We start from the raw sequence: 26863 nt of genomic DNA on the forward strand, positions 1-26863 counted from the left end.
ATAACAGATTTGCTATTTTATAAGATTTATAAGAAGAAATTACACCGGGGGAAAAAATCACACACACACACAGATACACACACTTGAGATTCAGATTATGAAGAGAAGAGGGGTTTTTCACTTCTGTTCACAGCTGTTCTGTTCACAACAATTTTCTAATCAAATTGAATTACCTTGCAGGAGAAACCAGCTGTAGCCTCATTATTTGCTGGTTTTTGAGAACTGCAGGATGGTGAGAGGAGGAGTGCGGGCTAACAAGTATTACTCAAGAGAGTCATCAGTGGCTTTGAATGAGGGTTTTAACTACAGGTTTTTGAAATGTGATTAACACATTAGAAATGAAAGGGAAGTGTCAGTACAGGCTGTTCTCAACTGAAATGTGCATTATAGGTAGTGAAGTAAAAGGAACAGGTTCATAATTTTAATACATAAGCTTATATAATGTTCAACATTAACCATGATTCAGCAGAGCCACATACATCCACACGTCTGCTAATGCAATGCTTCTACCAGCATGGTGGAGTGGTTAGAGTGCTGGACTAGGATCAGGGAGACCCGAGTTTAAATCCCCATTCAGCCATGATACTTGCTGGGTGACTCTGGGCCAGTCACTTCTCTCTCAGCCTAACCTACTTCACAAGGTTGTTGTGAGGAGAATCCTAAGTATGTAGTACACCGCTCTGGGCTCCTTGGAGGAAGAGCGGGATATAAAATGTAAAAAAAATGTAAATAATAATACATATTTGACACAGCAATCTTTCCCCTGCCATAGATCAAACTACTGGACAAGCTCCCCTGAGCTCAGGATCATAGCTAGTTTGCTCATTGTCAAAATAGATAAGATTTTTAAATATATGTTGAATTAGCATGAATTAGCACAATATTGAATTAGCCTGATTTTATAGACTAAGATTTGAAAAGACAGGGGAGAACTTTCATTGGCAGGTACATGGGTTTTCCCCCCAGGAATTTATATTACACACATACAGGGCAGATTTGCAAGTAGCATTGAACTTGAGGTTCAGCCGAGTAGCCAGAGCCCTTGAAATGCACCACACACTACTTCTGGTCTCAGGAGGGATATGCTGAGATTGGGCATGCCATGCAACCCCACAAATCTTGGCATATTCTGCAGTATGGAACCGGACATCTGTAACTAAGATTTGAAGTGAGGGACAGATGCCAAGTTCTGTACCACAAATGGGGCAGAATATGCCAAAATTGGTGGGTTTGTACAACATGCCCAATCATGGCATATCCTTCCCAAGACTGGAAGCAGGATGCACAACATCTCCGGGGCTCTGGCTGCTCTGCTGAACCTCAGGTTCAGAACTATCTGTGCACCCATCCACACACTCATGACTTGAGCACACACCAGGTCCTTAAGCTGGAAGTGCTAGACAAAGTTTCAGCCTGTGTACCATCAAAACACACTTGTGAAGAGAGGGCATTACAGGGAAATTAGCCAAACCAGTGTAGCTCTTGCTGCCTAACTCATATAAAAGATTTCAGACAAGGCTTGCTCACTGGTCTTATCATAAAAAAAAAGGGGGGAGGATCTGCTCCTGCCCCTTATGATAGACTGCCTTTGCTCTGACCTTGGCCTTATTTTTATTTTGCCATCCCCTCAATTCACCACTAGCAGGACTTTGGCCTGACATACAAACAACACTACTGCTATGCCTAATTACTACAGATTGTCACTAGGGGTGTGCACAAAACCGGTTTGGGTGGTTCGGTTTGAATTCGAACCAACCTCAAACTGGGGTGAGTAGGTTTGGTTTTGCTTTTGTTCAACCCTCACCCCCCACCATTTCAGTTTGAATTTGAGCCCAATTCGAACCGGTTCTAAAAGGTTCTACATAGGGTATAATGGGGACTCATGCTGGCCCATCATTCCCTATGCAGAGCACCTAGGGGCACAAAACTGTGGTGGGTGGTAGGCACCCATGGGTGCCAATGACCACCAAACCCCCAAAGCAATCGGACACTCTTGCAATTTTTAAGGCATATTTGAAGATTTTTCCATTTTTTGCAGTTTCCCCATAGGGAATAATGGGGATTTGAGGCTGCCCCATATGCCCCCTTGGGCGTGGTGGTTCCAGGGCACCTCAATTTGGGTTTGGAGGGCAAGGCAAGTTGTTCCACAACTCCCCCTAAAGCCCCAACCTGGTGGGGTTCCTGTTTTTTTAAAAAATGGTTTTTAATTTATTTATTTTTTGCTATCTCTTCAGTGACTGCACAGACTCCATTAAGAACTCCAATGTGTATGACCTGACCTAGTGACCTGTGCGTGAACTTGTGGATGCTGTTCTTAATGGAGTCCATGCATTGATGGAAAATCCGCATCAGACTGGCAGGTCTACACATCTTTGCTGGAGGCCCCACGGGCCCCACATAAGTGTTGGTACCAGACCACTGACTCATCATTGGTGGTGCATATGTGTTTGGGATGTGTGTGTGTTAGAATGAAACTGAAGAGGGAAAGAAAAAGGCGGGCCCATTGTACAAATACATTATATACAAGTCTATACACACATCCATCTATACCGAACAGCTATACACACACCAACTATCTACACAAACAAAAGCTTTTAAAACACTATCTACACAAAAGAAAGAAACCTCTAGTCTCCATAACACACACACACACACACAGAACAAAAACTTCCACGCATGTGCACACATACACATCTGCACACTTCTACACAACAGCAGCTCGTTCTACATATTCAAAAATTTACAGTTTGACACATTTGCAGATTTACATTTTTAAAAATCCACATTTTTACAGTCCCTGACCCCCGCTGCCTCCCCCCACAGACAAGTCACCTATGTACACATTCAAAAATCTTCATATTTACAAATTTACATATTTACAAATCTACACATTAACAAATCTACACATGTACAAATATACACAGTGCTGCACTGGCACAACCACCTAGTGTTTGTGTGTGTGCCCACGGCCCCCTGAGTGCTGCTGGCCAGGTGGAACCAAGGGGATGTTCAGCATCACAGATTACACTAGTGGTGTGTGTGCCCAGTTGTCATGTCACAGCACTAGTGGCACACTGAGAAATTGGCATGACTGAAGAAAGAAGTGGGGAGGGTCGGGATGCGTGGAAGCTGTTGCCGGGCAGATGACCAACACCATGCGTCAACCATGGATCAGTCACTTGCCCAGCTCAACTTCCAGCTCTGGGTAGCCCAGCAAGTTAACCTTGAGGAACAACAACTGTTCCACCAAGCCAGGTTCCAACCGGGAACGAGCAGGTGTTACCACGTCGTCAACATGTGAAAACACCCGCTCGCTCTGGACATTAGTTTTGGGGTAGGAGAGGAGGTGCACAGCAACCACCACCAGGTCTGGCTAGACTTGGTGGTGGGTTGCCCAGAACTGTGTGTGGTCCATCTCTGGGTTTTCCTCCACAGGCTCCTCCAGGTAATGGACAAACACATTGTGCAGCACAGGTGGACCTGGTAGGCTGAGCCTCCTGCAAACCGGGCAAGTCGCCAAGGCACACCCGCTTAAACCACTGGGCTGATTTAGTTGGAGGAACTGCCTGCTGTATTGGCGCTGCTATCTGGGATGCTGCGCTGCTAGACTGGGAAGAGGAAGTGGTGGGAGAGGAAGGGCCACCCGCACTGCTGGGACTGCACTGCTGAGCATGTGGGTCACACATGCTTGGGAGGCGCACCATCACCACCCTCCTGGTCTCTGGTCCTATGATCCTCCTCTTCTCTAACTCTCTGAACCAGGAGGTCTTTCCACCTGGGCAAGTCATCCGCGCAAACAACATTGCCCTTAATGGTCAGGTTGCAGAGACAAGCCAGGGCATACTCCTCTCTGTCACCCAACACCAACCAACCTGTTGACAACCTCGGCACTCAGCCATCCAGCCAGTTCATGGCTCTCTGGCATGGTCATTGAGTTCTGGAGTTCACCCATCAGCTTTTCCAGGATAATAGCTGTGGGCAGGGCCTGGCTCAGAGGAGTGGCATCAGCACACAGAGTCTTGGTTGCGAACAAGAAAGGCTCCAATGCTGACACCCTCTGGGACATGAGCTTCCACTCTGAGTTGGAGAGGTTGCACATGGCCAAGGCCTTGTTCCTTGCCAGGTCATCTAGAGCCACCTCCTGCTTCAGCAGAAGCTGGAGATGAGATGGTGAGGAAGGCCATGCTTGCACTGCACCTGGACTTCTGGGCCCACCAGTGAGCAGTCAGGGCCAGGAAAGCAGTGTGCATTCCACTCACACTGTTCCACAGATCAGTGGTGAAATGCATGCTGGTGCCAGGCAATGCTGCATGCAGCGAGGCTGACACGAGCTCCCTGCATCTCGCGACGTGTACAGGGAGGGAACCACAGTCCTGCTGAATGTGGTTCGTGGGTGCATCGCCATTGCCAGACAACAGTCTATACAGAAGAGCAATTAGGGAACTTCTGTACAAAGCAACGGTCACAAGGCCAGACATAGCTGCAGCAGTGGGAATTTTGAGCAGAAGAGTAAGCGCACTAACCATGAATGACTGGACTGCAGGCAAAAGGCTAGGAAGATACCTGAAGGGTAAAGCAAAAGCACACATCAGACTCCTGATACCAGCAGGCAGCCACTCCAAAGAAGTGGGATACATGGACACAGATTGGGCCAAAGACAGAACTGCTCGCATGTCCACAAGCGGACATCTGTTTTTCTATGGAGGTGGTGCCATCAGTTGGACTAGCCGGAAGCAGTCAATTGTTGCACTTTCATCCACTGAGGCAGAGTACATATTGTTGGAAATTCTCTGTGGTGCGAGAATCCCTTTCTCATTATAGCAGAGTGCACAGAGGCACAACACACAGTGGATTTAGTTAGGCATGTGTATGTGCTGAGAGTAAAGTAACTTGGAGCCAATTCATAGTTTCAAATCAATATAAAAGGCATTTATTAAGGAACTCCATTCTAGATAGGAAAGTGAGGAGTTAGGATCTCTAATCTATCTATCTAACTGGATGCAGATGGATTCTGCATCCTCTCTGCACATATGGTGCAGGGAGAGGAACTTGCCATGTTGCAAGGTAGGTGGGCAGGTAGCAAGAGAGAGAAGGAGGAAGGAAGTTTGAATCCCCTGAGATTAGCAATCTACACATCAAAGGGATAGCATCAGAGCAGTGGAGAAGTGATGACAAATGTCTTGACCCTCTAGCCCTCTGACTTACTAGTCTGTCCTCCACTGTCTGAGACAAGAGACAGCGCAAAGTCCTTTAACTTCCAACACATATCAGCTGGCCAAGTGTGTCAAGAAGCCTCATGGCTACACAAGTTATTGTTAGACTTTGGTAGTGATGAGCCAAAGCCAACTGAGATGTTTGAGGACAAGGGTGCATCCAGCTCTCCCTAACAGAAAAGACTAATCCTCAAACAAAGCGCATCGATGCAAAGCACCTCTATGTTCAAGAGGCATTAGAGAATGGGCTAGTTAAGCTGAAGTACTGCCCAACTCAAGACATGACTGCAGATGGGCTGATCATGCTGCTATCAAGAGACCGGTTCCAGATTCTTCAAGAGAAGATGGGAGTCATAGATTGGTGCATGAGATGCTGAGAAGGGCTGTTGGAGATGCAGCTCCTGATGGCATTGTCTTTTAGCCAGAGGCACACCAAGATGATTTGGGTGCCCAGACTACCCGGATCCCCCAGCCATGAGCCCCCACCGCATGTGAGGTCCCCTGAAACCTCCTTTGGGGGGCCTGGCCCACCAAACCTCCTGTTTTTAACCCCCCCTTCATTCACAAGCTATGATCTCTAAACTGCGCAGACGTGCCTCACAGTCTGTTAAAGACACTGGCCTGAACAGATGTGGCTAGGGTTCCTCCAGTCTCTCTGCCACTGGGGGCGGGGGAGCAGGGAGAAGGACTGCTCTGCTCCCCCCGCAGGCACTCCTTGGCCGTGGTAAAGGGGAAAAAAGTTTTACAACAAACAAAAATCTGGATGTTTGGCGGGGTGGGCGCGGGGTGGCTGCCAAGGCCCCCTGGCCATTTGGTCCCCGGTAACCCCAAGGTCCAGGGGTTAGTTCGCCTCTGCTCTTAGCACCAGCAACCCTATTGACCACTAGTGGTAATGAGCAACGGAATCCCTTATCTATGCTTTCTCTACTTGGATTCTCCTTTTTTAGACTGATAGTCTTCAGGTTTATTCTCTTACCTGGAGAGAGAAACTTCCATCTTCTCTCTTCCCCTCTTCCTGTTATGTAGCTAGCAATGAGGCATGGTAGGTCTTATCTATCTCCCTGATGGATTTCCCAAATAAACTACTTTATTTGGAACTTTAACTCCATGTCTCCAGACAATATTAATTATCAGTGTTCCCTTTCCTGTGCACTTCCACTCTAGCTGGAGCAGATAAACAAATCTCCATTCCTGAGCTATCTAACAGATTGGACTCCTCCAACCCTGACCCTGCTTTACCCCTGCTAACTTGGCAAAGAGGCACCTTTTAATGTGGTGATTCTCTTTATTTAGCAGGGGGAGAGTAACTACCCCCCCCAGCACAGTACCTCCAGTGACTGTTTCTGGTGTCTATCTTGTTTTTCTTTTTAGATTGTGAGCCCTTTGAGGACAGGGATCCATCTTATGTATTTATTATTTCTCTGTGTAAACTGACCTGAGCCATTTTTGTAAGGGTGGTATAAAAGTCGAATGAATGAATGAATGAATGACTCTGGTGGTCCGGGGCAATCCATGACAGGTAAGAGGGGGCTGAACTCAATTTTCAGTGCAGTAATTATTGCATTAATTTTTTAAAATATGAATGAAAATTAGGAGGCAGAGAGGAGTTATTATTATTATTATTTCTTGTTTACACAGTCAGACAGGTGTTATTGACTGGTTTGTTTTATCCAGACATTGAGTCCTTCCCAAGGACCTGGGATGGCTGAATTTTATTGTCAATTGTTATAGATATCTTCGCAGAATATAGGCTGTTCCCAGTAAAGCTGCTTTTTGTAATTGGCTGGTGGTGATTTCTGTGGCCCCTATGGTGTTGAGGTGCTCTTCAAGGCCTTTTGGAACTGCACCCAGGGCACCAATTAACACTGGGATTATTTTGGTCTTTTTCTGCCACAGCCTTTCAATTTCAATTTGTAGATCTTTGTATTTGGTGATTTTTTCTATTTCTTTTTCTTCTATGCTGCTATGCCGTATGGTATTGCTATGTCGATTATTTTGACTTGTTTTTCTTTCTTCTCGACTACAGTTATATCTGGTGTATTGTGTGGCAGATGTTTGTCTGTTTGTAGTCGGAAATCCCATAATATTTTTACATCTTCATTTTCTTCAACTTTTTCAATTTTATGGTCCCACCAATTTTTGGCTACAGGTAGCTTGTATTTTTTGCAGATGTTCCAGTGTATCATCCCTGCTACCTTGTCATGCCTTTGTTTGTAGTCAGTCTGTGCGATCTTCTTACAACAGCTGATCAGGTGGTCCACTGTTTCATCTGCTTCTTTACAAAGGTGGCACTTGCTGTTTGTTGTGGATTTTTTGACTTTTGCTCTTATTGCATTTGTTCTTAGTGCCTGTTCTTGTGCAGCCAGTATTAAACCCTCTGTTTCTTTCTTCAAGTAACCATTCTTAAGCCATTGCCAGGTCTTGGTGATGTCTGATTTTCCACGTATCTTGTGCAAATATTGACCATGCAGTGGCTTATTTTTCCATTTTTCTGCTCGGTTCTTGACTTGTTCTTTCTTGAAGGCCTGCTTTGTTTCATTGGTGTTGAATAGTTTCGCATTATTGACCATTTGCAGTGCATCTTCTTCACTATCCTTGATATATTCTTCAAGGCCTCTTTTCTCCTCCTCTACTGTTTGATGGACTTGCAGCATTCCTCTTCCACCTGAGCTGTGAGGGAGGTATAGCCTATTGACATCACTGCGGGGGTGCAGAGTCTGGCGCAGTCCAATTTTTAATTTTCTTTGCTCTTTCACTTATTAATTCTGGTGTTATTATTAGAGCTTGCGTTTGTTGGTTACATTTCTCGAGCTCTTTCACCCAGCCTGCTTTTTTATTATAATCGATTGGATTGTCCCATAATTTCCGCCAGAATTGCACTCTTTCTTCTTTATTTGGTGTTTCTACGTTTCTTGCAGTTTCTCCTTCTATGCTTTGGTAGAAACGTCCCTGATTCGACTGGAATTGGAGATTCTGCCTGTGTTGTGTAATTCTGGCTTCGTATCTGCTAATCTTCTTTGACACTGCTGTTATTTGCTGCTTTATTATTTCCAGGACTTCTCTAATTTTCCTTGAATCTAGGTGGTATTTTTGGATCAGATACTGTTCGGTATTTTCATTCTTCAGCTTCTTGTCTTTCATATCTTTCAATTTACTACCGTGTTTCCCCGAAAATAAGACAGTGTCTTATATTAATTTTAGCCCCCCAAAATGCACTAGGGCAATTAGCAGTACATTGGAAATTACTGCTAGGTCTTACTTTCGGGGAAACAGGGTAGCATCTGATCTGAGCCTGGAGATTTTATTTTCTAATCTAATCTTCCATTTAGGTGATGTACTGCTTTCTTTTTTTACAGGTCCACTGATCTTATATCCGAGCTCTTATGTTGTTATTGTTGCTGCACTGTACATTAGTTGGTTTGTTTCTTGCAAATTATTGGTTGTTTTTTCTGCAAGTGCAGCATTGACATCTTTTAATGCCTGGGCAAGCTGTTTTTTGGCAACTGTTTTTAGAGCTGGAAGTCGAACCCTGGTGGTTGTTTGGTTCATGTGCTCAGCTATTTTTTGCTTTAGTTCTTGTTGCTTTTCTGTTAAACGGCATTCGGGTTTTTGAGGTGAAGGCAAAGGGAAGGTTGCCTGGTTTTGATTCTGAAACAGTTCAGCAACAGTGGCATCCTCTATTTCCAACACCTCCTCCACCTGCACCTGAGCAACTTCTTCAGTTGGTGGTAATGCTTCTTCCATATCTTGAGCCTGTGTTGCTCTTTGCAGTTCTTCCAGCTCAACTCCTGTGAATACTTTATTTCTTATTATGAATCTTCTCTGGTCTGCTAGCCTTTGTTCTGTTATTTCTGTATCTGGATGCTTCTCTTTCCAAATTTGGTACATTCTTTTTAAATAACCTCTTCTAGTTGGACTAGACTTGTAATAGCAGATCATTATTTCCTTGTTGGCATTTTTCGTATATTTTTTCCGGTTAAGCAACGTTTCTTCCAGTAACCTTGCAGTCTCCAGCCCTGGTTGCTCAACTGAAGATCCTGAGTCCTGTTGCCCACTTGCCACCAGATGTCGAGGGACTCCAGCACCTGGCACGGTCCTTGTTGACCCGGGCGATGACCAATCCGGTATAGATTTATTAAAGTTACGTCTTACCATATTGTTGATGGGAGAGGCACTCTTTGTTTGGCTCCTCTGGTGAGACCTGTCCAGTATGGTTGAACCTCTGGCATAGCTCTCACCTTCCTCAGAGCACACAAGCCCCACAACCACGCCAAGGTAGTCCATTATTATTATTATTATTATTATTATTATTATTATTATTATTATTATTTATTAGGGGTGAAGTTGGGGCGAAGGCAAGGGAAAGACATCTGTTATCTATTGGCCAACTTCATTGAGCTGCTGCTGCTCATTAGAAGGATACATCAATTAGGCATGCCTTTAAATGGGTACTGTTGCTGCTGAAGAATATCTCTATCTATGGGCCAGCAAAAAAGTCCCTGTTGGCCAGATCCAGCCCTTGGGTGTTATGTTGTGCAGGCTGGTTGTAGGCAATGCCTAATTTCCAGAAGGAGAGGTGCTGTCACTCGTCTGCTGTGCCCCTTCTCCACTTTCTTGTGGGGCATGCAAGGCCTTGCAAGTAGCAGCCACGTCATCATGGCGGAGCCATTATCGCTCAGGCTTCTTTTTCTGGACAACCTGCAAACTGGTTGCATTGCACCTGGACAATAGCATTTCTTCTACTCTTGAGGGTCTTACAAGATGTTGGGACTAGGGATGTGCAGAACGTTCAGAGCTCAGAATAGGGATGTGCAGAATGTTCCGAACTTGGAAAGTTCTCACTTGACATGGGCCATTGCAAGGGTTCCATTCCGAAATGGAACACCCTTCAAATGAAGAACTTGTTCCATTAAATCAACTGGTCGTGCCATTTGTTCTGATGGAACAGGCCCTTCATTTGAAGGGCATTCCATTTCAGAATGGAACATTCTCAATGGCCCAAGTCAAAAGAGAACTTTCCAAGCGTGGAACATTCTGCAGATCCCTATTTGGGACTAGCTTCTGTGGTTGAAATCAGTGTGGATGGGCTAAGGAGAATGCCTTCATTTGCATGTATATGTGTATATGCATACAAAACCAAACACATGGGTAATCTGTACGGACAACTTGTTACTAATCGTCTGTTTGCTACTACTCTTAGAACATGTAAAGGATCATGTGGTTGAATTCAGTTGTGTTGAAGTAGTTGGGTTATGCAGACTAAAACCAATGGTTCTTACAGTTTGTTTTGCCAATGACTAATGTTCTAATTGTGTCTTCTTTGAAGAGTGCCACATTTTGTGAAATGGGAGGACATTTCAAAACCTTCCAAACGAAAATTCAGACATGTTAAGAATCACTGACTTAAACTGTTCTGGACTGAAGTTTATTTATTCTTGCCCTTCTGTATTAATGCTGTTATATAGGAGATGGTAAATGTATTTTCACCTTTCTTAGTAGATGATGGGCTCTAATACATTTTTTTCATGGAGAAAGTAAATTGCATCATGGAAACGGGCAAGGAAATTGCTCTTAAATTAGTACTCTGTAGCTCCACACCCCGCCACCAGATCTGTATCAGCTGCAGATCAAACCACTATCAGGATTATATTTATGAACAAGCAGAAGCTTTCCTGAACAGCTGACAATGTGTAAAAGGCATCTGCAGTAATATTCATAACCCTTGGAATTCCTGAAGGTTCATATTTAGCAAACAATTTATGAATGCTGCAAGAGGCAGCTTTCATCAACTGTTTTTGCAACTGAGTTTATTCCACCTCTACGAATCTTTTATACCCACCCTTTTCCAAAATTAATTATGACATCAGGCTCCAAAATCTTCAGACCTTTCATTCTCCTGATCTTCAAACACAGAGAGTCAGATGGGAGAAATATGCTCTAGCAGATGGCCTGGAATCAGATGTTTGTGTGTGCTAAGTTACCATTTTATCAGTTGTATGTCATAACAGATAATAAACCATATGTCAATGATTCCGCTATTTCAATACAACAGAGTATCCCAGGAATCTGTCATAGTGGAAGGAGGGATGAAACAAAATTATACAGATTTAGGGACATGATCCCAATAGGTAAGGTTTTATGTTTTATTCAAATTTCCTAATAAATCATACACTGATAGAACAAATTGTGGTTATGTTTGTATATGAACAATTCAAGTCTACGAACATTGTCTAAATTATTCTGGTAAAAGTGGCATTATATATATGACAGCCAAAGGAACTGGGGCCCAAGTTCTTGGTAAACCTAGCTTAAGCAAATCATAATTGTTTTGAATATATTAGTATATCCTTTGGGTGGGAGGAGCATTTCCTATTGGGATGACCTTCTCCTCCTTAAATGGATGGATTTTTAAGTGGGTACAACCAGGGTATCCCATAGAAAGAAGTTGATAAACATCTCTGGTTTCATAAGAACAGACCTGTTGGATCATACCGAGGATCAATTAAGCCCAGTATTCTGTTTCCAATGGTCAGATAGATTCCTCCAAGAAATCCACAAGCAGCAGATGAAAGCAAGTCTTCTCCTGCTGCATGCTCCCAACGTCTGCTATTGAAAGCTGCTGGGGCGAGGGTGAGGGTTAACAGGCAGATGGTTGGAGGTGATTATAAATGCTTCATTAAGGGAGGACAGAATTCCATCGTGTCTCAAGGAGGTGATGGTAAGACCATTATTTAAAAAGTCCTCCCTTGATCCCTCCAACCCAGACAACTATAGACCTGTCTCTAACCTTCCCTTTTGGGGCAAGGTGATAGAGCGTGTGGTGGCGTCCCAGCTGCAGACTGTCTTGGGTGATATGGATTATCTAGACCCTTTTCAGTCTGGCTTCTGCCCAGATATGGGACTGAAACTGCCTTGGTCGCTCTAGTGGATGACCTATGCTGGGAACTAGGCAGGAGTGTGTCCCTGTTGGTTATGCTGGACCTCTCAGAGGCATTCAGTACCATTGACCATGGTATCCTTCTGGACCACCTCTCAAATATGGGGATCGGAGGTACTGCTTTGAAGTGGCTCTGGTCCTTTCTTGGGGGGAGGGTCCAGAAGATGTTGCTGGGGGACTATGGCTCACCTCCGTGGCCATTAGCCTGTGGGGTTCCACGGGGTTCGGTTTTGTCCCCCATGCTGTTTAACATCTACATGAAACTGCTGGGAGAGGTCATCTGGGGACTTGGATGAGTTGTCAGCAATATGCAGATGTCACCCAGATCGATCTCTCTTTGTCACCTCATCTTAGGGAGGCAGTGGATGTCCTAGAGGCTATGATGAGTTGGATATGGGCTTATAAACTGAGACTGAATCTGGACAAGATGGAGGTAATATTGGTCATAGGAGAGCCATTCGGGATAAGGAGATCTACTGGTTCTGGATGGGTTTGCACTCCCCTTGAAGGAGCAAGTACGCAGCTTGGGGGTATTGCTGGACCCAGCTCTGTTTTTGGAAGCTCAGGTGGAGGTGTTGGCCAGGGGTGCCTTTGCACAGCTTCTGCTAGTGCTCCAGCTGCATCCCTTTCTCAAGAAGGCAGATCTGGCCACAGTTACCCATGACTTAGTCACATCATGGCTGGATTACTGTAACACGCTCTACACGGGGGCTGCCCTTGAAGAATATGTGGAAACTTCAGCTAGTGCAAAATGCAGCAACTAGGATTTTATCGGGAGCTGCCCGCTGGGATCACATCACAGCCATTTTGAAAGAGCTGCACTGGCTACCAGATTGTTTCTGGGTCCAATTCAAGGTGCTGGTTTTGACCTTTAAAGCCCTTAACGGTTTGGGCCCTGGATAACTAAGGGACTGCCTTCTCCCAAGGGTTGCTGCATGCTTGACATAGTCATTTGAGGGGGCTCTGCTCAGGGTGCCGACAATGAGGGAGGCTCGGGTGTCGTGCACGTGGGACAGGGCCTTCTCTGTTGCTGCCCCCAGACCCTGGACTGCTCTCCCCAGTTACTATTCTCTCCATCATAGTTTTTAGAAAGCGTGTTAAATCTTGGCTTTTCACCCAGGCTTTTATATGATTGTCTCTACTGCTGCTTCTTTGTATTTTGTATGGTTATTTTATGCTTGTATTTTAAATCCTTTTTGTCAGATTTATGTTTTTACATTTTAGCTTAATATTTTAATTTTGTATTTTTATAGTCTTGTTTTAATTTTTCTGTGTGAACCACCTTGGGATTTTTCTAATGAAAGGTGGTATATAAATTTAACAAACAAACAAATATTGAGTAGCATACTGCTTATAAGCATGTAAGTTACATTTAGAAATCACAGTTGATAGTCATCATGCTCAACTAATTTGCCTAATTCTCTTTTAAAACAATCTTAAATCATCCACATCCAGAAGCAGTGCATTTCAAAAGTTAAATATACTTTGGGGCTATTCACATGACCTGGTGGGAGAGAGAATGGGTGGGTGGGGGGAAGGTTGTGAGAACCTCACCCACTCCCCAGACGATACATTAAATATTGTTGGGAGTGCAGACATGCTCCCAGACGATCCGCTGCTGCACCAGGCAACACGGAGCTCCAGAGGTCGGAATGATGTGTGTATCCCAGAATGCACTGCATGCCGAGCATGGTGCATTGGGGGATTCCCCCAGGAGATGGGCTCTCTAGGTGCCTATCTCTGTGTCTGTTCAAGCTGAACAAAGCCCAGGGAGACACATGATCCAGAAGCCTGGCTTAATGGCGCATTGACATCATTAACCCAAGCTAAAAGCTGGGCTAAAAAGCTGGGCTAGGTGGCTCTGCCCTGCCATTAGTTCTCACGTGCTGCCTAACCCAGGCTCGGCTTCCCTAGCCTCGGTTAGGATGCATTTGAGAACAGCCTCTTTGTATGAAATAGTCCTTCTTTTGGTCTGTTCCAAACTTGCTGCTCATCTATTTCACCTGATGACCCTGGTTTCTAGTATTATGAGAGAATACCTCTGTTGCACAGGGGGCTGCAGAGGGAATGGCGTTGGCAAAAATCACCCCACCCCTCTTGTGCAAGGGAAATGTTTTCTATTCACAGAAATACTAATTTGTATGCTACACAATGATTCAGAAATGAGAATGTCAGCACTAAATGTTTCACACTGAAAAACAATACAAAAAAGGGTGACGGTGGTTAATATCTCTGCAATCTCCCTGTCCTCCTTTAGCATTCATACCTTTGAGGTCTAAAGTCCCCATAACCTTCCTGCCTGTGTTGTGCTCCTGATGTATCTAGAGATGTTTGCGCAGCAGGGGAATGACTTGAGAGCCAGCATGGTGTAGTGATCAGAGTGCTGGACTAGGACCAGGGAGACCCAAGTTCAAATCCTCTTTCAGCCATGAGACTTGCTGGGTGACTCTGGGCCAGTCACTTCTCTCTCAGCCTAACCTACTTCACAGGGTTGTTGTGAAGAGAAACTTAAGTATGTAGTGGGCTCTGGGCTCCTTAGAGGAAGAGCAGGATATACAATGTAAAAAAATAAATAAAATAAAAATAAATAAAATAAATTACCAAGCCAGCGGTTGCCTGTTCGAATCCCTGCTGGCATGTTGCCCAGACTATGGGAAACACTTATATCAGGCAGCAGCAATATATAGGAAGATGCTGAAAGGCATCATCTCATACTGTGCAGGAGGAGGCAATGGCAAACCCCTCCTGTATTCTACCAAAAACAACCACAGGGCTCTGTGATCGCCTGGAGTTGAAACCGAAACAACGGCACACGTTACTTTACTTTAGCAGTTTGCTCCTCAAATTCTACCCCCACCATCATCTATTTTCTATGGCTGACAATGTTATTTAACTATGTAAATAGCCCCTTGGACTATGATATTTATTTATTTATTTTTACATTTATTATCCCCCTCCAAGAAGCCCACAGCAGTGTACATTGTTATGATATAAATTGATTAAACAAACAAACAAACAAAATATGGAGATTTGAGTTTAGAATGCAACTGGATATATCTTCACCTCCTGTCATAGCAAAGATAAAACTCCCATTTCTATCAAAGAACATTTCCCTTGGCCAGTGTCCAGCTCCTAAACTCTTACTTGAAGTGCCTATATAAAGATTAATTATGTCAGTTAGTTAATATGTTAATCAGAAGATGGAAATGTCCCAAATCTGAAGGTTCCTCCCAAAAAGAAGCTTGGTAGGCATGTCTGAACACCTAGTAGAAATGAGAAGGCTGACAGGAACATGACAAGACAATCAAAAAATTGCCTCCTCATATATTTTATTTTCACAAATTTGCAAATGGATACATTTGCAAATTCCACACATTTCACAAATTTGCAAATGGTTTTTACATAGTAAATTTGAAGGTCATAAAGGACTAAATGAATAAGGGTTCCCCTTGATGGTAGATTTAATTTTGAGTGTGCCATAAACACCAGTTATATTATCCTCTTGAAAAGGAACATATTTCAGAATGCAGTAATCAATTTTATTTCTCTGTTAGCAGATAGCAGCTAAAATGTAAGCTAAAATTTAATTCTTCCTAGAGTATATATGACTATACTGTATGAAGTTATGTATATAGAACTTGTTTTGGATAAATCAGTTGAAATGCCCAGAACGTCAGAGTAGAATTTAGCACCCCAGAGTGCTGTGTCATTATAGAGACTGAATGGTTTAGTAGCACCATGAACTTTGGAAGGTAACAGCCAACGATTCATTGGATATGTCTGATGAAAGTGGCTGTGATCTAAGATGACAAATTCCAGATAAATGCCATAGAGTTTAAGGTGAGACAGCAACAAGAATTCTTTGCTGTTACGCTGAAGCTCTCCTCTGGAGCTTTAAAATACATGAATCCTATTCAGATAGTATGTTGTACAGGCATACAGATATCTGTATGCAGATACATGTTTTTTTTGTGTGAATGACTGTATGGGGGTATTCACACGATAGCACAAGTGGGCGGGCAGGCAGGGGTGAGAGCAGGTGTCAACCTACCTTCCCCCAGATGATCAATCTTTGTTCCTCCAGCACCCAAACCGCACAACCATATGACCCACACTACCGCTAACAGCGCCGATCAACAGAGGCTGGGATTTGTTTTCCCAGCCTCCAGATACCCCACAAAGCACCATGTGATAAGCACAGTGCCTTGGGGGATTCCCCCACCAGATGGGCACTCGAGGCACCCTTCTGTGTCTCCTCAGATTCTGTGGAATCCAAGGAGACACATGAGCCCAGCAGCTGGGTTAAGGGAACCCTTGCTCAGCTGGGCTTAGGAGCAGGGTTAGGCTGGGTGAGAGCACCAGGAATTGTGTGGATCCCAGTGTTCCTGGGCTAGACTGCTCATGAGAACACCCTCTACATATGTTCATTTTAGAACAGAACCTGGGTACAGGCTCCATCAAATATAAGGTACAGATAGGAAGATTTATTACTGTGCGTGGATTGAATATAATGTGGATAACTGTAGACATATACAGATCAGTAGATTTTTGTATATGCATTGAATATAATGTGTGAATAGGGCTTAGCAGTTGCAGTTAAGAAAGTAGCTGACAAAGGAAATATAGTGGGCGTAAAGAAGAAAATGGCTGGCAGTTAAAGGGCTGTGCAGGGGGCTTTGTGGACCATTGCTGCATAAGCATTCTGGCTTTCCTGGGAGGCTTCTTGGTACCACAGCCTGCCACACTGTGCAAAAGGTTACGCCTGAAAGTTGCAGACTTCAGCTCAGAATCAGGGGTGTAACTATAATAGGGCAAGGGGAGACAGGTGTCTGGGGGCCTACTTCCTTGCCCCCCCCGAGGCAAGTCACATGACTGACTCCCCCATCCGCACACCTGCCTGGGCTTCCTTCAGTTGTATTCATCCTCCTAAGTTGAAGTGAGTGTTAAGACCTGGAGCTACCAGAACAGCATGTCTTTCTCTAGTACCATTAAATGACTTGCATCATCCACAATTTACAAAATCTTTTTAAAATAACACACACACACACATACACACACACACACATTTTACTATGCTTTTTGTTACCACTATTCAGCCTCATTTAAGATTTCTTTACTTCATGAGCTGAGCTTCAATGGGAGGGGGGCATCTTAAAATCTGGGCCCACACCAACCTTGCTACGCCCCTGCTCAGAATGTAAGGTTGCTATTGGAAAAGGAAAGTGAGGTGGCCTTGGAGCACCTACAGACCCACAGACTAACTGGCAGTGGACCTACAGGGTTTCAGAAGAGGGTCTTTTCCATCCTTACCTGGAGATACCAAAGCAACAAACATTTATATAAAACCATAGAAGACAGTTTCAGTAAGTTTCAGTAAGGATTGTTCACTAAGATGGACAAAAGATACAGCTTCATTATCAGTGTGGTCAAGTGCTTAGAGCGTCAGAATAGGATCAGGGAGACCCTGGGGTAAGGCAGGCAGCTTGTGTCGTGTGAACAGAAAATGATTCTGAATTTAAGGCAATCTCCTTTTAGAAAAAGATGACCCCCTTAAAAATACAGGTAGTTACCTGAAAGGAAGAGGACTCTGAATTTAAGTTGACCCCCACCCCCCTTTCTAACAGCAAAGAAACTTGGGAAGAAAAATCTAGTACCAGATTCTGGATCTTCTTGGCTTAGCAGCCCACCATCCCTTACCCCACCTTGGCATCTTCAGTCTCCTCACTGCTCTGAGCCATTCTATTTATGAAGGGTATTTCTAATACCTTGATGGTTCCTCCCTTCAGCTCTCACATGAGATCTCTGGCTCTGGAAAATCCAGATCCAAATGGATGATCTCTGTAATTATCTTGGACCAGCTATGTTAGTACCCCAACTGAATCCATTCATCCTTCATCTAATTTCCTCACTGCCTTGTAATTCTTACTAAAATGAAATGTTGGCAGACCTCACTCCTGAGTAGTTAACACAACTGCAGAAGCTTTTATTGCAGTACATCTGCCACAAGTACATCAGCGCATAGCTTTGATAAATTGTTTCCATGTCTTTGGCTGAGTTCCTCTGTCTGTAAAATGAGGGCAATAGCAATTTAGCCACCTGGCCTGGGCGTTGTGAGAACTCGTTAGTGTTTGCACAGCACTATGAATATAAAGAAGAACCATGATAAATACAAGGTATTAATTATTGCTCTGATTACTGGATTTATTGTGCCAAATGCAGCAAAATGCCATTTGTGCCTGACTGTGGTTATTCACCTTCAACAATTAATAGGGTCTTGGAAACAGCAGGAAAATGCCCTAAGAGCAGATTTGGCAATAGTGATTCCTTTATCTCTTAATCTGGATATTTGGAAGCCCACATCAGGAAACTAAGCTTCATATTATAGATACCTAGCCCTGATTTGCTCTGCCTAAATGGCTTTCCCCCCCATTGGAATCTAAATAAAAATGTATCTTGAACTGATCTGGATTAAGTGCTTGTGATCTGTAATTGCGTCAGTGAGTATCTACATTCTGCTCTGATGTCACTGGAAAATGACTGACGGTTAGCATTTGAACTCTGAAGATGTATTTTCTGTCATAAGCATGATTTTTCCATACAGTAGAAACTCTGTTTGCGCTGCTTCTTTTTAAGTGCTTAATGTAAAGCTATTTAAGGGAGCATACTCAAGGTGGAGCACATGTGTCTGCAACATACTTTATTCCCATTGCTCCAGAATATCTGTTTAAACCACTGGCGTAGCTAGCACAGGAGAGGTCTGTGTTTGCCCCCCTCCCCACACCAGTGCAGGCCCCAGCGGTGGCACACATAAAGCACGTGCACCCCACTCACCTGCAACAGCAGGGCCCAGTCATATTCTGCCACCTCCACTAGGGATGTGCAAACAGGTTTGACAGTTTGGGGTCAAACCACTCCCTGTTCAGTCCGATCCTGGACTGAACCACTCCCCCCCAGCCTGTTTGGGAGGTTCGTGAGCAGGTTTTTAAAAAGAAACTTACCCCCTTGGGGGAGGTTTTTTTCCTCTGAGGCAGTGGGGAGTCCACGGAGGTTCCCTCTCCCCCCGCCAGCCTTCATTCCCAAACCTGCCTGTTCAGCCATTCTTCTTTCAGGCCTTTACCCCCGCAGGCATGGTGGACATTTTGGAGGTTGCCACACCTGCATAATGGGCCTTTGCATGGCCTGGCATTAATGCTTGGGGAAGGGGGGGGTTCTCCGAGGCAGCAGGGAGTCCACAGAGGTTCCCCCTCCCCCCACGGCCTTCCTTCCAAAACCTGCCTGTTCAGCCATTCTTCTTTCGGGCCTTTCCCTCCGCAGGCATGGTGGCCATTTTGGAGGCTGCCACACCTGCATAATGGGCCTTTACATGGCCTGGCATTAATGCTTGGGGAAGGGGGGTGTTCTCCGAGGCAGCGGGGAGTCCACAGAGGTTCCCCCTCCCCCCCACCGGGCTTCCTTCCAAAACCTGCCTGTTCAGCCATTCTTCTTTTAGGCCTTTCCCCCCTCAGGCACGGTGGCCATTTTCAAGGCCACCACTCCTGTGCAATGGGTCTCTGTGTGGCCTGGCATGACCCAGGCCATGCAGAGGCCCATTGTGCAAGCACAGCGGCCTCCCAAATGGCTGCCGTGCTGGGGAGGGAAGGCTTAAACCCAAATGGGCCAGTTTTGGAAGGAGGGAGGCTGATAGAGGAGAGGGAAACTCCACGGACCCCCTGCCCACTGCCTCGGAGAACCCCCCGAGGGGGTAATTTTTTAAAAAATTAATTTTTAAAAAACCATGCACTCCAATGGACTGGGCCAAACCATGGGGGGAGTTTTCGAGGGGTTGCTGGACTGAACTGACCTGGTCTGGTTTTGGTCCAGTTTGGACTTGAACCGGACCAGACCAGCTGGTTCCATGCATACCCCTAACCTCCACTGCCCACCTGACTCCACCTCCAACTGCTGCTACTTCTCTTCGCCTCTCCTCTTTCCAAGCATTACGTAGGAACAGAGGAGGAGGCAGACAGGGTGAGGAGACTCTTTCCCTCTCCTCTGTCAGTGAGACATTTGGAAGCATTTCCAAGTGTCGCATAGGTGGAGGAGAGGGAAAGTGGGAGGAGACATAAAGGCTGGTGGGGAGTTGGGAACAGATGGGCCCCTAGGGACAGATGGGGCCATGTTCAAGGGACACAGTTTAAACCATGAACACATAAAGCAAGGATTGACATTACTCCAGAAGGGATGGCATTCCAGAACACACTGCAGAAGAGATGCCTTTCTTTTCTTTCCCCCCTGTACTCCATTCTTGTGAGCAGTTTAAAGGAAAGTGGTACCAAGCAGATGGTAGCATTTTGACGTTTTGCTTCAGGTGCAGTAATTTATATGGGGAAATAAGATTCCACATATGTTAGAGTGCTTGGAGGGGAGAATTCTTTATCTAACCCAGCTGCAGCGGACATGCAGAGGTAAGGAGAGCACTGTTAATTAATATTGTCTGGAGACCTGGAGTTAAAGTTCTAAATAAAGTAGTTTATGTAGCAAATCCATCAGGGAGATAGATAAGGCCTACATTCCTTGCTCCTAACTACATACAGGAAGAGGCGGGGGGAGAAAACAGAAGTCTTCCTTGTGGGAGAATGGAACTTGAGACTATCAGTTTAACAAAGGGGGATCAGAGTACAGAGAGTGTAGACAGAGAGAGGATTCCCTTGCTCACTACCCCTAGTGCCCCTAGTGGTCAATAGGGTTGCTGGTGCTAGGAGTCAATGCCATCAGGAGCTGCATCTCCAACAGCCCTTCTCAGCATCTCATGCACCAATCTATGACTCCCATCTTCTCTTGAAGAATCTGGAACTGGTCTCTTGGTAGCAGCTTGGTCAGCCCATCTGCAGTCATGTCTTGAGTTGGGCAGTACTTCAGCTTAACTAGCCCATTTTCTTATGCCTCTCGAACATAGCAGTGCTTTGCATCGATGCGCTTTGTTTGAGGATTAGTCTTTTCTGTTAGGGAGAGCTGTATGCACTCTTGGTTGTCCTCAAACATTTCAGTTGGCTTTGGCTCATCACTTCCAAAGTCTAACAATAACTTGTGAAGCCATGTGGCTTCTTGACACACTTGGCCAGCTGATATGTGCTCTGCCTCAGTGGATGAAAGTGCAACAATTGACTGCTTCCAGCTAGTCCAACTAATGGCACCACCTTCATAGAAAAACAGATGTCCGCTTGTGGACTTGCGAGCAGTTCTGTCTTTGGCCCAATCTGTGTCCATGTATCCCACTAGTCTGGGGCTGCTGCTTGCTGGTATCAGGAGTTTGATGTGTGCTTCACCCTTCAGGTATCTTCCTGGCCTTTTGCCTGCAGTCCAGTCATTCATGGTTAGTGCACTTACTCTTCTGCTCAGAATTCCCACTGCTGCAGCTATGTCTAGCCTTGTGACCATTGCTTTGTACAGAAGTTTCCTAATTGCTCTTCTGTATAGACTGTTGTCTGGCAATGGCTCACTGTCCTGATCTTGCTTCAGGAAGTTTGTCTCCATTGGTGTACTGACCTCATTGGCTTCTTTCAGTTTCAGGCATGCTGGAAGATGTTTTATCTTCTGTTTCTGATTGAGAAGGTACCTCCATCCTCCTCTTCTTTTATTTGAATGCCAAGAGAATAGGAAATGCTTCTTAGTTCTTTCACTTCTACTACTTTGTCCAGGTGCTTCACAAACTCTTGACTGTCTTGTTTCTTTTCAAAGCAGATAATCAAGTCGAATAATAGCTTACTTCAATGGAACTGGGACCACTTCCTCTCTCAGTGAGACATTTAAAACCTGCTGGACCCAGCTGAAAATTCCCTCCCTACTAAATTTAATAAACCATGAAGGGCAAGGGTCAAGCAAGCACGTGGTTAGCCAAATTCAACTAAACACCTTGTCCGCATTCTCGAGCACCAATAGTTGAAACTTCTTCAGAAAAATTGGACCAGGTGTTGCTCTGGACATCTCTCCCAATGACCCTGCATCAACTGTAGAGTCCAATTCATGGTGAACGTGGGTGACTTTACTCTCAAAGTGCTGTGCAAATGTGTCACAGTGTGCTACCAAGGGTTCTAATATAACTTGCCTGGAGCCAGATTTCAAGAGGCCCCGCACCACCCAGTAAAGCCCCACTGGACAACACTGAGAGCATGCAATGGTGGACAAGGAAAAACATTTATTCTGTTCCATCAATGCCACAGAATAGGCTCGATAGTGAGCTCTAACCTGTGTTCACTCAGACTCACCCCAAGTTTTCCTCCACTTACATGTCAACTGTCTCTCCTCTTGCTTCATCACCCTCAATTCAGGTGTATACCAAGGTGCTGCATGCATGGGCTCTGCTTTGCAGGAAAGAGCATTTGGGAACTTTTGTGTCAACCCACCTGAACCATCTCTCCATTCCATTCCAGAGAGCAACTAAAGCTTTGACTGGAGTGCCCACCATACCAGCTAGAAAATCCCCCAGCGCCCTCAGGAGTCCATCATTCTATGGGGGTGGACCATTTTTATAGGTCCCCCACCCTTACAGAGTGGTGTAGCAGCTGAGACTCTAAACTTCGGAAAGAAGTTATCTGACCATGACAAGGGCTTAGATGACACCCCTCCCACACACTTTCAAATCACCATCCTCCTGTCCAGTTGAAAAAAACCTATGCAAAAAACAAACAAACACCCTATGCCCCAACATGTTGAACAGCCCCATAGCTATCATGGCCATGAAGTCCTGAGCTACTCCAGACAAGGCAGCCTCAGCATGTATGTTGAAGTCACCCAGAACAATCATTCTGGGAGTCCTCAACACCAAATCCAAGACCACCTCTGAGCTCAGGAAGGGAGACAACTGAGCAGAAGGCTGGGTGGTACACCAACAGAATCCCCACTCTGTCTCCAGAGCCCAACAGCAGGTACAAACACTCTGAACCGGCACTCAACTTCTACTTCCCCTTCTGGTTAAGGGAAGAGGGCTGGTCTTGTGGTAGCAAGCATGACCTGTCTAGGGATGTGCACCAAACCGATTCGCCCAGTTTGGTTTGAGTTCAAACCATTTTTGAACTGGTTAGAACTGGTTCAAACCTCAAAAGGTAGGCAGGGTGGTAGGCACCCTTGGGTGCCAACTACCACCCAAACCTCAAATCAGTTGGACATTCCTATGATTTTCTATGAATTTTTTAAAAAAATTTCCATTGTTGCCCATAACTCCCTCTGTTGAGTACTTAGGGGCAAAATGCTGGGGTGGGTGGTAGGCACTCATGGGTGTCCTCCACCCACAAATTCCCAAGGCAATTGGTTGCCCCTAGTATTAATGGTGATTTTTTAAAAAATTCCAATAGGATATAATGAAGATTTGGGGCAGCCCCGAACCCCATCTCTGTGGGGTGGCAGCACCCCAAAATGGGTCTGGGGCCAGGGCAGAAATGGCCTCAATCCCTCCCAAACATCCCCAGATTGATAGGAGTGATTGGCTTTTTAAAATGATTTTCTAAAGCATTAATAAAATCTCATTGGAAAGCATGGAATGTGTGTCAGTGAGTGAAAGGTCAATCCCAATGAGATATTATTTAATGCCTTGGGAAATCTTAAAACAACAACAATCACTCCTATCAAGAAGGGATTGAAGGGAGAGGAGGTCTGGCTCAGAGTAGGTCTTATGCCACATATATGCACAAGTGATGTGTGCTTTGGTGGGAGACCAGTTCTCATCAGCTTGCCAGACCACGGGCAGGTGGGGTGTGGAGGGGAGGATGGAAAAGTTATGAAGAGGATGGAGGGAGGGATGAGGGGAGGGGATGGAGGGAGGGTGGGAGGGGGAGGGGGAGGGGGAGGGGGGAAATGCAGACACAGACAGACAGACACCACACTATAGCAAGCATCCTGGGTGCAATTCCAAAAGACCTTGAAGTGCACCTCAACACCATAGGGGCCACAGACATCACCATCAGCCAATTACAAAAAGCAACTTTACTGGGAACAGCCTAGATTCTGCGACGATATCTATAACGGCAGCAACAACATTGACAATAAAATTCAGCCATCCCAGGTCCTTGGGAAGGACTCGATGTCTGGATAAAACAGACCAGTCAATAACACCTGTCTGACTGTGTAAATAAATAAATAATGAGAAAATCAAGCAGAACCAGCAGCACAGATTATTATTATTATTTTTTAACCAAAATCCAACCAAACCAAGTTAAGCTAGGCAGCCACAAAGGGGGTGAGTGGGGGTAATGTAGCTGGGAGGGGGGGTGACAGGAGGAAGGGGGCAGCAGGCCCAAGGAGACACAGAGAGGGGGGGTGAGTGGGGAGAATCTAGCTGGGAGGTGGGTATCAGGAGGAAGAGGGCAGCAGACCCAAGGGCCACAGCGAGAGGGGGGAAGTGTGGGGGAATCTGGATGGGATGGGGAGATGGCAGAGCAGGAGGAAGGGGGCACCAGGCCCAAGGGGCACAAAACCAACAACAACAACAACAACAAAACAGGAATGAACAATAGCAATAAACTAAGTGCACCAGAGCAAACAAACTCTTCAATATTTATAAGAAATCAAGGAAAACCAGCCCAGCAGCACACAGCAGCAGTGATTATTATTATTATTATTATTGTTGTTTGTTTGTTTTTAAAAAATCCAAAGCAAGCCACCAGGCAGGCACAGAGGAGGGAGGGGGCAGTGGGGGGGAATCTGGAGGAAGGGGGGAATTTGGATGGAAGGGGGGTTGACAGGAGGAAGGGGGCAGCAGGCCCAGAAGGAGCACACAAATATCAATAATTAAATCTACACAGCAATAAATAACAGCAAACAATAATCAGGAATCAACAATAATCAATAAAAATAAACCCAGCAGAAGAAAAATCAATCAAATGCAAAGCACAAACAGAGAGGGAGGCGGTTCCAGAGGGGCAGATGGCACAGGAGGAGGTCAGGGGAGACCAGGCTGGGCTGCAGGGCCTAGGCCCCGGGTCAACCAGGGACTGGCCTGGGATGGGATCCAGGCAGGGATGGGATGGCAGGGAGGGATGCAGGAAGGAACAACAAGAATTAAAAGAACACACTAAACAAACAACAAAATCAAAGCAGAAATAAATCAGCAGGAAAAGAGATGAACAAGAGGGTAAAATGAAATCAATGCAGATGGGTGGGGTGGGGTGGGGGTGAAGGGCCAAGGCCTAGGGCTCTGGCCAAATAATAAAGGAATGAATGAGAGAGAGAGAGAGAGAGAGAGAGAGAGAGAGAGAAGACAACAACAATAAAAGAGATGAAAAAAGAAGCTGTAAAGTAAAACAGAGGACACACACAGAGGGTAGAGACAAGGCAATGGACAAAAGAAAGAGCAGGAGGACAGACACAGTCAAGGACTCACACACAGACACCAGCTCAGGAGCATGGTACAGATGATCCCACAACTGCAGCCAAAGAGAATTTTCCAGCCCAGAGGCTTGGCTTAAATAGGTTTGAAACTCCCTCCTTTGAGCCCCCACCTTTGCACTCCCCCCCCGACCAACAGGGTGCCAGCTCTCAAACTGTGGTACAGTCACAGCCTACCAGAGCGCAACTCAGTCTGGCCAATCAAAGGATCAATAGCCCTGCCAATGCAAAGTCTGCAAAATAGGCTCACAAAATGGAGGCCAGGAGCAAAAGTAAACAATGATCTTCAAAATGGAGGACAGACACAGCACATAGCAAAAACAGACCCTAGGCACTCCAAACACCATTTGAACTGGTTCGAATTCATTCGAACCAGTTCAATTTGAACCGGCTCGAGTTTGGTTCAAAATCGGACCAGAAGGGCAAAACCATAGCCCTGTCTGGTCTGAGTTCGAACCCTTGAACTGAGCTGGTTCAAACCTGGACTGGTCTGCACATCCCTAGACTTGTCCGCTTAGCTGAGCAGGGTCTGCCCTGGTTGCATATGAAAGGGGGACTAGAAGTGTGAGCACTGTAAGTATTCCCCTCTGGAGATAGAGCTGCTCTGGGAAGAGCATCTAGGTTCCAAGTTCCTTCCCTGGCATCTCCAAGATAGAGCTGAGAGAGAGTCCTGCCTGGAACCTTAGAGAAGCCGCTGCCAGTCTGTGTAGACAATACTGAGCTAAATGGACCAATGGTCTGACTCAGTATATGGCAGCTTCATATGTTCCTATGTTCTGGTTTGCTGGTTAGCTCGGGGCTAATGGGAATTTCTTCTTCTCTTGGTTCCTTTTCCATCTGGATCTCTGGTCCAATTCCTGGCACTTTACTTGTGGCTGGCCTTTGTCTTTCATCCAAGTATTTAATTTCAAAGCATTTCATTGCGTATTCTCACTGTTCCAGTGGCCACATCAAGGATTCTGTATCCTTTTCCTCCTAGTGTATATCTAGAGAGTATTCCTTCTTCACATCTGCAGTTCAGTTTATTCCTTTTCTCTTTAGGAATAGATTATATGCTTTTGATCCAAACATTCTAATATGTCCTAAGTTGGTTTTGTTCCTGTGCCATAATTCAAAAGGTGTTGCATCTGTTGCTTTGGTTGGCAGTCTGTTCTGTAGGAAATTGGCAGTCATGACTGCTTCTCCCAAAATTTGCTTGCCAATCCTGCAACATGCACCTTGTCGTCTCTAATAGGGAACAATTCTTTCTTTCTTCTACACCATTCTGTTGTGGATCTTAAAGCATAGTTTGTTCATGTTGAATGCCTTGTTTCTTTAGATAACTGGCCATTTCCTGATGTAAACTCACCCCCAT

This window comes from Hemicordylus capensis, chromosome 1 (assembly GCF_027244095.1).
Source record: "Hemicordylus capensis ecotype Gifberg chromosome 1, rHemCap1.1.pri, whole genome shotgun sequence".
Taxonomy (NCBI): domain Eukaryota; kingdom Metazoa; phylum Chordata; class Lepidosauria; order Squamata; family Cordylidae; genus Hemicordylus; species Hemicordylus capensis.